Source organism: Neophocaena asiaeorientalis, unplaced genomic scaffold (genome assembly GCF_003031525.2).
Source record: "Neophocaena asiaeorientalis asiaeorientalis breed wild unplaced genomic scaffold, Neophocaena_asiaeorientalis_V1.1 scaffold113, whole genome shotgun sequence".
Classification (NCBI taxonomy): domain Eukaryota; kingdom Metazoa; phylum Chordata; class Mammalia; order Artiodactyla; family Phocoenidae; genus Neophocaena; species Neophocaena asiaeorientalis.
In genome coordinates, this window is record NW_020172316.1 from 199,434 (window position 1) to 208,262 (window position 8,829).

The following is an 8,829-nucleotide window of genomic DNA, read 5'->3' on the forward strand; positions in this document are numbered from 1 at the left end:
TACATCTGAGTCAGTTTCTGTTTTGTTATATTTGTTTGTTTTATTTTTTAAATTCCACATATAAGTGATAATGTACAGTATTTGTCCTTGAAATGTCCTGTCTGACATTTCACTAAGCATAATACCCTATAGGTCCATCCATGTTGTTGCAAATTTCATTCTTTTTTGTGGCTGAGTAATTTCATTATATATATATACCACATCTTCTTTTTCCATTCGTCTGTTGATGGATGACATTTAGGTTGCTTCTATTTCCTGGCTATTGTAAATAATGCTGCTGTGAGCATTGAGGTGCATATATCTTTTCAAATTAGTGTTTTTGGTTTTTTTGGGTATATACCCAGGAGTGGAATTGCTGGATCATATGGTAGTTCTGTTTTAGTTTTTTGAGGAACCTCCATACTGTTTTCCATAGTGGTTGCACAAATTTACAATCCCATCAACCTTTTCTCTACATGCTCACCAATATTTGTTATTTGTAGACTTTTTGATGATAGCCATTCTGACAGGTGTGAAATGATATCTCATTGGGGTTTTGATTTGTATTTCTCTGATGATTAGTGATGTTGAACATATTTTCATGTACCTTTTGGTCATCTGTATATCTTCTTTGGAAAAATGTCTATTCAGGTCTTCTGCCCACTTTTAAATTGGATTGTTTGTTTTTTGATATTAAGTTGTGTGGGCTGTTTATGTATATTGGATATTAACCCCTTAGTGATCATATTATTTGTAAATATCTTCTCCCATTCACTAGGATTTCTTTTGGTTTTGTCAATGGTTTCCTTTGCTGTGCAAAAGATTTTAAGTTTAATTAGGTCTCCTTCATTTAATTATGCTTTTGTTTCCTTTGCCTTAGGAGACAGACCCACCAAAATATTGCTTTATGTAAAAGAGTGTTCTGCCTGTGTTTTCTTCTGTGGGTTTTATGCTTTCTGGTCTTACATTTAGGTCTTTAATCCATTTGGGGCTTATTTTTGTATATGGTGAGAGAAAATGTTCTTAATTTCATTCTTTTACATGTAGCTGCCCAGTTTTCCCAGCAGCACTTATAGAAGAGATGGTCTTTTCTCCATTGTAAATTCTTGCCTCCTTTGTCATAGATTAATTGGCCATAGGTGTGTGGGTTTATTTCTGGGCTCTCTATTTGTTCCATTGATCTTTGTTTTTGTGCCGGTCTCATACTGTTTTGATTACTATAACTTTATAGTATAGTTTGAAGTCTGGAAGGGTTATACCTCCAGCTTTGTTCTTTTTTCTCAAGATTGCTCTGGCTATTTGGGGTCTTTTGTGGTTCCATATAAATTTGAGAATTATTTGCTGTAGTTTTGTGGAAAATGTCAGGAGTATTTTGATTAGGCTTGCATTGAGTCTGTAGATTGCTTTGGGTAATATGGATATTTAAAAATATTAATTTTTTCAGTCCATGAACATGGGATATCTTTCTATTTATTTGTATTGTCTTTAGTTTTCTTTATCAATGTCTTATAGTTTTCAGAGTATAGGTCTTTCACTTTCTTAATTAAATTTATTCCTAGATGTTTTATTCTTTTTGATGCAGTTGTAAATAGGCTTGTATTCTTGAATTGTCTTTCTGATAGTTCATTATTAGTGTGTAGAAAAGCAAGATATTTCTGTATATTAAGCTTGTATCCTACAACTTTACTGAATTCATTTATTCTAATAGTTTTTTTGGTGGAGACTTTAGGATTTTTCTATATATAGTATCATGTCATCTGCAAATAGTGATTGTTTTACATCTTTTTGGATGCCTTTTATTTCTTTTTCTTGTCTGATTGCTGTGGCTAGGACTTCCAGTACTATGTTGAATAAAAGTGACAGGAATGGGCATCCTTCTCTTGTTTCTGATTTTAGAGGACAAGCTTTCAGCTTTTCACCATTGAGTATTCCACTTATTTATATTACATGCTTGGTCTTGTAAACATTTGGACTAGAGCCTGAAACTTGACTAAAATCTAGCTCTTTCCTTTGAAAACAAAATCCTTAATTGGTGTGAGGTATACTGAACTCGAGAATGGTGGTAAGAGTTTATGTTTGATTGGTTGTTTTTTTAAAGAGGGCCAGAATTTGGGTCTGGCTTTTCCATACCAAAATTAATGATCTTGCTACATTCTTTGACTTCTCTAAGACTTAATTTTTAAAAATCTTTAATGTGAAGCTATAATTCTTTACAGATAATTGTGAGAAGATAGTTACAGGAATACTATATTGTAAACTATAAATTATTTTTAAATTGGCAGTTGTTTCAAGTTCTAACATAATTCCTGGAACCAGGTGCTTAATAACTGTTGAATTAAATTTCATATAAATGAAAATCCATTTTCACTTCCTGGTATACATTCTCTGACCAAAACTGAATTACATTTAAAAAGCAACTTAGTCTTCATTATATGGGTTACTGTGTTAGTTTGCTAGAGCTGTCATAACAAAATACTACAGATTGGATGTCTTAAGAAGTGAATTTCTCACAGTTCTGATATTGGAAATCCAAGATCAAGTTGTTGGTAGGTTTAGTTTCTCCTGAAGTCTTCCTCTCTCCTTGGCTTACATACGGCTGCCTTCTTGCTGTGTCCTCACATTGCCTTTTCTCTATGTGCACTTCCTCTTCTTATAAGGACACCAGTCCTATTGGATTAGTGCCACACCCTTATGACCTCACTCAATCTTTTAATAACCTCTTTAAAAGACCTATCTCTAAAATCACATTGGGGTTTAGGTTTTCAACATATGAATTCTGGGGAGACATGATTCAATCCACAGTAGTTACTATAGTTTAACAAATGCCTAAGAGGTAATAAAGAGTCAAACATGCACCCCAATGTTCATTGCAGCACTATTTACAATAGCCAGGTCATGGAAGCAACCTAAATGTCCATTGACAGACAAATGGATAAAGAAAATGTGGTACATATATACAATGGAATATTACTCAGCCATAAAAAGGAACGGAATTGGGTCATTTGTAGAGACGTGGATGGATCTGGAGACTGTCATACAGAGTGAAGTAAGTCAGAAAAAGAAAAACATATCATATATTAACGCATATATGTGGAACCTAGAAAAATGGTACAGATGAACCGGTTTGCAGGGCAGAAAATGAGACACAGATGTAGAGAACAAACGTATGGACACCAAGTGGGGAAAGTGGCAGGGGGGTGGTGGTGGTGGTGTGATGAATTGGGCGATTGGGATTGACATGTATACACTGATGTGTATAAAATTGATGACTAATGAGAACCTGCTGTATAAAAAAATAAATAAAATTCAAAAATTTAAATAAATAAATAGTCAAAAGAAAATGTGAACTCTGCCAAATTCATGAGTTGAGAGAGTTTAATGTGTAAACATCCAAATATGCCACTATTTTTTTTCTCCAGGATTTTCTAGCAGTGTTATGAAACTAAATCAAATTTTCCCTCCCAAATAATAGATTTCTGAGGGAGAGACATGGCATAATTCATCATCTTCAACATGAGAAAAGTGCAGTCCTGATCAAGCTCTAATTCCATACCTAAAGCACCCTCTAATTCAGTCACACCATTTGCCAAACTCTCCATGCCCTCTCAAAATTCTTTGCTACTGTCTGTCTCTGCTGGAATGCTTATCTTTCCGTTCCTGGGTAGCCAGCTCCACTTTGATTTGCTTACATTTAACCTAATCTGCTTCTCTGTGGTCCTCACTATCTTGTTCATAACTCTATAAGTGTGTGCATCACACTGTTTAGTAACTTTTTTGCTTGTCTGTCTCTTCACCTTGAGGCTAGGATTGTGTTCCAGTTTACTGTTTTCTACCAGTCTGGTATAGTATACCTCATTCATGAAGATGTTCAATGAATGTTGTCAAATAAATGGATTACCTGTTATGAGTTGGAAGTAGCTTTCTGGAACACCAAGTAGCTTGTTTTTTTCAGGGAAGTCACAATTTTATAGTACGTGGTGCAGGAAGGGAACTCCCATGGGTCAGAGACAAGGACTTTATTACTCATACCAGAACAAGCAGCATAAATTGCATGTTTGTGTCTGTCCTCTTTGACTCCTGAGTCCTGCTGGGGAAGCAGAGGGGCTCCAGTGGGTGCTACACAGGCTGTGAGCTTACATTTCAGCTGAGGAACCACAGCTTAGACCACTTCAGTCTTTTACAATGGACTGCAACCCAGCCTGCCCAAACTCCCCAGGGGGAGGCATTATCTTCAGTATACTGGACAGTAAATAAACCTGTTCTTTGCCCTGGAGGGAGACAGTTTATAAATATCCTTGAAAAAATAGTCATGAATGTACATAACTGTGAGAAACCCATGGAGAATTGTCTGTCAACAGCACAGCCAAGCAAAGATGTGGGTTGAAAGCTTTCCAGACAAGAGGTACAGAGAGACACACAAGCCTGGCATGTTTGAGGGAGGAAAAGAAGGTCAGTGTGGGTAGAGTGTAGTGAGATGGGAACAATGTGTAGAAGAGGAGATCTGAAGGGTACACAGGGACCAGGACTTGAAGGGCTCTCTAGCCATGGCTTTGTATTTAAAAACCAATCTGTGAATCTCTGGTTAGAAAAGTTTAGCTAATTATCTGTAAGAAGAGTTGTTTCCAAAAAATAAATGCACACATATGTATGTGGTGGGTTTGAAATTATTTATACTTCTTCAGATTTTATTATGTATTCATATTGTGTGATTAAATTTTTCTCAGGCAAATCTATTTCTATATGAATTTAATTTATGTGTATATAGAACTCTCTATGCGTATATGTATATATATATTTTATAAATGAGAAAATCGAAGATATTGGCTACATTTAAATATGTTCAAATCACGATGTTCTCTTACATAATTATCTTACCCATGACAGAAAGGAATATTTCATGATTTTGAAGCCCATGATTTTGTACCCCAAAGATTGTTTTTTTTACATTCAAATGTATAATCCTGATAAATCCTGATATATCAAAGACACTGGCCGTGGCTCTATTTTTTTTATACGCCTAAATTATTTTTCAGATAAAGTTGACTTACTGATACTTCCACATTCTTGAAAAGACCATCTGCCATCAGTCCTTTCCAAACTCTTTGTACCTTTGAAAACTGAACATAACTTTATGGATGCCTGGCTTTTTGGAGTTGTAAAGAAACTGGGAGATGATTTGCTTTATGCCTTCTTTCAAATAAATGAATATTTTCTAAAGCATTCATTCACTCATTCATTCAACAAAGAGTCACAGAGGGCCTGTCTTGTGTCAAGCAGTGTGTCAGACACCAGGGATGGTACCAAGATTTAAAAAACCACAGGTTTCTATCCTTAGATGAGCAGATTTTATGCAATCCATCACAGAGAGACAATAGAATAATCAAGGTGTGAATGAAGACCCAGGGGAAGCCAGAGAAGGTGAGTGCCTTATTTTTATTGAAAGGTTATGAAAGACTTCAAAATAAAGCTAACAGTTACTTTATCTCCTCAGAGGCAGCTATTTACACTGATGAAAAGCATCAGTTAAAATTAAGTTTGGTCTAAATATTAAGCTATTATAGATTTCCTTTTAAATTTCACCCTTTGGGCAGAGTTTAGCTCTCTGGAGCATCATCTAAACTCCTTTGGGTGGAGTTTAGCTCTCTGGACTATTACTCCCCTCCATCCCAAAAATGCCCGTCCCCATGGCAGACCTTCTAATTAATATCTGATCACTCCCTTTATATTTGATTTTTTTTGTTCCTTATTTATAAAGCTATACAGAGTTTTGTTAAACTTTGCTTTCTTCCTTTTTCCCACAGCACTAGAATCTTTGCTCACAATAAAAATTTATTGCTGTAGTTTGTTTTACTTTTATATATTTTGGACCATCCTTCTAATAAATGCTTATGTTTCTCCCTCAGACCCACAGTTTATAAATACTTAGAGTACTGTAGTCAGCGCTTAGTGCTATACTTTAAAAGGGTTGTAAACAAAATTAAATGGTCATAAGGTAACAACCAATGTGCAAAGTAATGGGGAATTACTTCTTTTGTGAAATAAGTGAAGAAACTAGAGATATTTAGCCAGGAGTAGCAAAGACAAAGGCAGAATCTAAGAGGCCTCTTTAAATATTGGGACCACTGTTACTAGAAAAAAACTGATTAGATGTGTTCAAGACCCTCCCAGCACCTCTATCAATCTGTGTGTCAGGAAGGGAGAGGAGAACTGAAAATACTGATGAGCATTTGTAAAGTTTATAAAGATGCTCAGGCATGTGAATAGGAATTTAGCATTGATCCAAAGGATAGGGCAAATCAAAGAGATTAGGGAAATAATGTAGTCAACTTTTAATATTTATTTAGTATTTGTGTCTGAGTTGTATTTGAGGTAAAGGAGAAGTCATATAAGGTGTGAAAGTGATTTTAGCTTGGCTAGGATGATACACTTTGAGTTGTGCAAGTAGACAACAGAAGTCTCAGCTGGATTACCTATGAAGAAACTCAGGTACTGAGGCTAAGTAAGTGCCAAGGTTAAACAATTAGTATGTAGTTGAGTCAGGTTTGAACCTAGGTGGCTGACTCCAAAACCTAGACTCTTAAAAATTACACTATGCAAAGAAAAGTAACAATATACTGTCAAGTAAAAAAATTCAGTTTTCAGAAACTAAGATCTAACTTCTGTAAATGAATTACCTGTCTATGCCTGAAAAGTTTGGGTAGGTAAACCCTAAAATGTTAATAGTAATGATGGCTGGGCAGTTTGATTTGGGGCCTTTTAAAAACTTTCATCTCTATGCTTTTAAATTTTCACAAGAAACAAGTATTTTCTTTATATCTTGTATGTGCTGAATGAAAATACGTGCCAACCTACAATTATGTACCAAGAAAAAATATCCTTCAAGAATGTGAGCAAAATAAAGACAGAAATATAAAAACAGAGTTTGTTACCAATAGACCTTCAAAAATAAAAATTCTGAAGCTTATATATATACAGAAGTTAGTGATACTTGATAGAAATTATGAGTTTCCAAACATATATGAACAGCAAGTAAAATGGTAAATCTGTGGATAAATCTGAAGAAACATTAACTCCAAAAAGCAATATAACAATATCTGTGAGGTTAAAAGGAGAAAGCGTTAATGCTTTTTCTTTTTAAGAGAAAAATTTAAAAACCTAATACAAATTATCTACAAAAAGTGAAAATATTAATAAATGGATTGTAAAAATGTTATCCATGGATAGGGAGACATAATATTGTATTGATATCCATTTCACTCCCCCTGAGCCAGAGAATCATTAAAATCCACTCAAGATATTGATTTTTTTTTGGGGGGGGGTGATAGTATTTGGTAAGCTGATTGTAAGGTTTAAATAAAAGTGCAAAGGAACTCTCTTGAATTGGAAGAACAATGTGGTAGGATTTGCTGCAGCAGATATCCAGATTCATTATAAAGCTACAGTTGTAATTAAAATGGTATGATATTGGCACAAGAATAGACAAATACACCCATAGGACAGAATGGAAAGCTTGAAAACAGACATAAATAGAGACTTACTTGGTTATATCTGTAACAAATGAGGGCAGGTAGATTTTTACAATATATGGTTCTGGCAAAATTGGTTATCTATATGAGCAAAAATTGGATCCGTAGTTCACATTGTATAGAAACAAACCAGTTGCAGGTGTATTATTAATCTAAATATGAAAAACAAAACTATAAACATTTTAGAAGATAACAGAGGGAATATTCTCATGACCTTAGGGACAGGGAAAGATTTAATTCAGACACAGAATGAAAACTTAAATGAAAACGTGATAATTCCAACTGCATTAATATTCAGAATTTCTGTTTTAAAAAATATGTCATAAAGACAAAGAAAAAGGCATGGCAAGCCAGAGACGTTTGCCATACATATTTAACTAAGAAGTCATATCCACTATGTATAAAGACTTCTAAAATTCAATAAGAAAAAAGACAGTTTATCTAAATTTAAAAATATGTGAAAGAGATACTACAAAGAGATGGAAAATCAAATGGTCAATAAATTTGTGAAAGACACTCAACTTTAATCAGAATCAGGTGTGTAGTAAAGAGTTAACCTTTCCCTCAAGGAGGCCTGACTTTTGCCCTCTGCTTCTGGGAGTTAATCTTTAAGCTCTAGGAATGTCATTCCTGATTAAAGTGTCTTTGTTTGCCTAGGAGCCTTGTGTCTGATAGTCTAACATTGTCATTTGGGGTGGGAGCTGGCTAACTAAACCAGTGTGATTTAGAGTAAAGACCACATACTAAGCCAGGTGATCACAGTATGATTAGGGTGGGGCTTTGGTTCATGAAGCCTGACCTCTGAAGCGGTAGAGCTTGAGATCATCTTGTGGGAAGTCTACCATTCCTATGTGATGGAACTCCAGTAAAGCCTCTAGACACCAAGGCTTGGGTGAGCTTCTTTGGATGGCAATATAATATTCCACGCCTATTGCCACACATCAGTTAGTACTGGGCAAGTAACACTGCCCTGACTCCGTGGAGAGAGTGTTTTTCCCTGGATTCTGTCCTGTGTGCTTCTTCCCTTGGCTGATTTTAATCTGTATCGTTTCCCTGAAATAAACCATGATCATGAGTATAACAGCTTTCAGTTAGTTCTGAGTCTTTCTAGAGATTTATCAAACTTGAGGTGGTTTCCAGAACCCTCAGACTTGCCACTGGTGTCAGAAGTGAGGGCCTTCTTGTGTGGACTCATTTCACAGTTGTCTAAAGTCAACATTATTTAAAAACCACGTGAATATTTATTGCACACCCATTGATGGGCAAAAATTTGCAATACTGACTTTTGTTGAAAATTGGTATTAATTTGGAAAACAGTAAGAAT